Source organism: Alexandromys fortis, unplaced genomic scaffold (assembly GCF_014885135.2).
Source record: "Alexandromys fortis isolate MF-2015 unplaced genomic scaffold, M_Fortis_MF-2015_v1.1 scaffold_1917, whole genome shotgun sequence".
NCBI classification, from domain to species: Eukaryota; Metazoa; Chordata; class Mammalia; order Rodentia; family Cricetidae; genus Alexandromys; species Alexandromys fortis.
Window position 1 is genome coordinate 2455 of NW_026069803.1, and position 4253 is coordinate 6707.

General features: G+C 53.6%; 1 long non-coding RNA gene across 1 annotated transcript in view; it reads left to right on the forward strand.

Moving 5' to 3' along the window:
• Window positions 1–4229, forward strand: part of LOC126496224 (uncharacterized) — a 5842-nt gene extending 1613 nt beyond the window's left edge. Inside the window, exons 2-3 of the long non-coding RNA XR_007590310.1 lie at window positions 737–830; window positions 2649–4229. This is a non-coding gene — a long non-coding RNA (uncharacterized lncRNA). The remainder of the gene's footprint in view (window positions 1–736; window positions 831–2648) is intronic.
• The last annotated feature ends 24 nt before the right edge of the window (window positions 4230–4253 follow it).

Genomic DNA, 4253 nt, shown 5'->3' on the forward strand with positions numbered 1-4253 from the left:
CCCCCCCCCCCCCGTTTATGGCTCTGGCTTGTGTTCTGACCTCCCCTCTGGGGCAGGATCCTTACTTCTCAGACTACAGGAACACAGGGTCTTACAGAAGCTTTTCCGGGTCACACTCACAGCTGATCTTCACAACCCAAATGAGTGTGCTCACTGCCTTTCATAGAAGGTGAAACTCAGGAGAAAAGACTTCTCCAAAGGTGCCCAGCCTCTTGCCTCCTTGAGGCTCCTGCATCCTCGAGTCTCACCTTTGAGAGTGGGTCTTGAAGTTCAAGGCCAATGGTTTTCATCAAGGTCGTTATAAGCCTAGGAGTCACCCATGTAGTCCTGTCCCTTGCTGGGTCCCTGATGCAGGCCCAGGAGAGAGATACCGATTTCTGTAGGAAAAGCCCGAAGCCTGGGCTCTGCTTCCTTCTACCCTAACTTTCTCTTTGACTGGATGACACAGTTCCCCCCTCTTTCCTGGAACCCCCATCTTGAAGCCCATCTCACAGGTGGCCGTGAAAGCTGAGGGAATATTGGCAGTGAAGTTCTTTTCAGGGCTTGGAGAGGGAAAAGGAGGTCAAGGGGAAACTCCTGAGCTGACTTACCTTGCTCAGGAACCACACGCCCCTTCCCTCCATCCTCTACCTCAGGGGTGACCTCAAGGCTGTTTGTGCCCAGGGAAAGAGGCTCTCCTGGGCCCCAAGGTTGTTCAACAGAGTTCATTTCCAGTCTGGTGTGTTCTGTCTGTCAGGAAGGACACACCTACTGCGGTCTCATGACCTGCCCTGACCCTGGCTGCCCCACCCCACTCCCTCTACCTGACTCCTGCTGTCAGACCCGCAAAGGTGAGTGTCACAGTGAGCTTTGTCAACTTGATACAGCCTACAGCCCTTAGGGAGGAAAGCCCTAACCGAGGGATTGCCTAGAGCACACTGTCTGGTGGGGTATCTATGGGAAACTGTCTTGTTAAATTTATGTAGGAGGGCTAGCCCACTATGGGTGGCACCATCCCCTAGGCAAGTGGTCCCTCCTGGACTAGCTAAGTCAAGCAAGCCAGCAAGCAGTGTTCTCCCACGGTTTCACCTTCCACTTCCCACTTGAGCTCCTGTATTGATTTCCCTCGCTGAAGCACTGTAACTTATAAACTGATATAAGCCCTTTCTTTCCCTAAATTGTTTTTGGTGAGAGTGCTTTATCCCAGCAATTAACTGGAACTGTGACTCTGAAGTCTGCCAGGGTCCCACACCATCCCCTTTGTGGACCTGCAGGAAGAGACAGGGACAGCAAGCATGAAGTAGACACTCCTGTTCTACAGGGAGGTGTTAGCTTGGCATGGATGTCCCAGAAAGCAGGACCCATGCATAACGCTGTGCTGTACCTATTCGGTCACTTCAGTACCAGGAAGCACAGGCAAGGCAAAGTAAAAGTCTGGGGGTGAGAGAAGCAGAGGGAAAAGTTTATTCTCCCATCTTGGCAACTTCCATCAGCCAATGCTCACATCGATGGCCCTCATTAAAGCCTCTCACTTCTGCAGTGTGGGTGATGGGCAGCCCTGGGAGCAGCAGGCAGTGGGGGAGGAGCTTGGCCGGGGACGTGGATTGGAGGCGCTGCTGGGGTAAAGCTGAGGGCAACTGGCTGCTGGGGACAGAAGTGGTACCACTGCAGAGCCTGTTGTGACGAGGTCCTGTCCCCACAAAAAGGCTAAAAGGCACAAGGTAGCAGCCAGGAGCGGGTAAGCTTACGCAAGGCCACAGGATTGGACTCCTGGGGTAAACTGAGCCTGGCATGTCTGCTCCTGAAGAGCAGACTGGGCTTGAGCAGAGGTATATGACTGGACTGTCCATGTGGACTGGGGAACCTTGGACATTGGGGTCTGGGAAGGCATAGTTCTGTGTGGTCGTCCTTAATCCATGTCAGCTGGGAGGTGAGCAGGGAGGCTGGCTGAGCAACTCTAGCAGGCCTCTCTGAAGCAGGAACATTCAAGACAAACCAGATCACAGGTGTAGTGAATGAAGCAAGAGCTTGAGAAAGAGAGTGGTACCAAGCTTCAGGAAGCGACAGGGCTCTCTCTGGGTACCGGTTCCCTGAGAAGAGTGGCCTCAGGGTTCCCCTGAAGGCAGAGGGACTAGACAGTAGAGCTCTGGAAAACCCTGGTTGTAGACATGGAATTCTGGAACCTTGGGACCATTCACAAAGGAGTGACCAGTGTCCCAGAGGGGTGGCTTTTATTTTTTTGTGTTTGTTTTTTTGAGACAGGGTTTCTCTGTAGCTTTGGAGCCTGTCCTGGAACTAGCTCTTGTAGACCAGGCTGGCCTCGAACTCACAGAGATCCACCTGCCTCTGCCTCCCGAGTGATGGGATTAAAGGCATATGCCATCACCCAGCTGAGGGGTGACTTTTAAGTAGACTACATAAGATGCTCTGACATAACTGAGCAGTTGGGTCCCTGGAGTGACTCGGTCAATGTTGGGGAACTAAGGAAGCATCCTGGCTGTGGAGATGTCTGATAACTCAGTAACGACAAAGACAGGCTGCATAGAGATGTTTGGGCCCCTCTAAGGTAACTTGTAGGTTAGGTCTACAGGTGTGGCTTTTAGGAAGACAGAGCTATGGATGGAGGCTTTGGTGCCATGGCCACCAGGGTGACCCCATTTCCTTTGCAGACAGGACAAGTGAGAGTTCAACTGAAGAAGACTTGGCGCAGTTGCAGCCCGGAGAGGTAAGTGTGCACACAGTTGTGCAGACCTGGTGGGGAGAGACGCTGCAGTCCCAGGCCAAAAGCCTGCATGACCCTCAGCACTGGCTACCTGCTCCTGATCCTGTATCCCTCTGCCCACCCTAACTCCAAGGCCTGAGAGCTTCACTCTGGGTCAGCTACATTGGCACCTCCAAGTTCCAGCCTCTCTCCCTATCTGTCATCAGGGTCCCTATGATGGCTGACGGGTCACAAGGGAACAGCTTGCCACACAAAGCAGGGTAAACCCCAGACTCCTTCGTTTGCCTCTGGGGAATCTGGCTGGCACTGTTCTATCCACAGCCTGTGTGTGTGTGATCAACCCAAGCCGCTGAGGAATGGCCTCTGGCTTGGTCCGTGCTTCTGGGCCTCATTTCTAGGATGCGGTGTCTTTGCCAGGGATCTGCCTTTCTGCTCTCACCTCCATCCTGGCTCCTGCCAATCTTGCCTAGAATTCAGATGGCCCAGGCTTCCCAGCTCTCTGAGGTCTGAGATGGGAGAGTGACCACAGCCCGACGCAGGTCCCCTACAGTTCCTTGGTGAAAACTCCTATTCTTTCAGCCTGTGCTCCAGGAGCCTAGGACAGCCCAAGCTGGACTTCTGACCTTTCCTGCCCAGCCAAGGCATCTATGTGCCTTTGCCAGGCTGATTTCTCAGGAGGGCACACAAACCTGAGCCTTTTGATCTGCTCTTTCCCGCTTGTCCCTAGAAGGCAGTGTGTGGGGCCCGCAGGTTAGTGGAGACCCTGAGCTGCTCTTTCCACACTAACTGAGTGACCTGGGCTTGGACCAGTTGGGAGCCGCATTCTTCAAGTCCTTCTTGCCTCCTCTCCACTGGGCCAGCATCTCCTGGGCTCAGGCCTGCACTGGGGCCTGGGGTGTTTCTATTCTGCAGACTGTCTCTGGGCCATGAAAGAGACAGTGTGGAGTGGGAGCAGATTGTAGAAGGCAGGGTAAGCGGCTTGTTGACGTCGAGAGAAAGAACAGGCCCTTCTTGCTCGTTTGTTTCACGCCCAGCCCTGCCATTCCCATTCTGTGACCTGGAGCCCAGTCCCCAAACTGAGCTGCAGAGAACCTGCCCCATAAGCTGCCATCCCCACCCTCACTTAATTCTCTAACCCTACTAGATCTGGTGTGGAGGGGCAGGGGGTAGGAGCAGAACCTGGGAGTGAGGGCAGAGGGGTGGGAATAAGGCCTGGAACTTCCTGGGATCTTCAGAGGCCCACTCTGTTGTCTCATCATCTGAATTTTCCTAAGCAATAAGTTGTCTCTATTCCTGATCCCATATTGCTCTTCCTGCACACCTACAGCAGCCCCAAGGTCTGGAGAAGGCTCTGGTGGAGGCTGGTTTGCTAAATCCTTGTCAAGTGTGTTCATTGATTAGTCTGAGAATATCTTATCTCTCACCCAGATGGTTCTGTGTGAAACCCACGCAGATCCTGCTCTCTCTCTCTCCCTCTCTCTCTCTCTCTCCCCCTTTCTTCTCCCTTTTCCTCTCCCTCTCTCTCTCTCCCCCCTTTCTCTCTCTCTCTCTC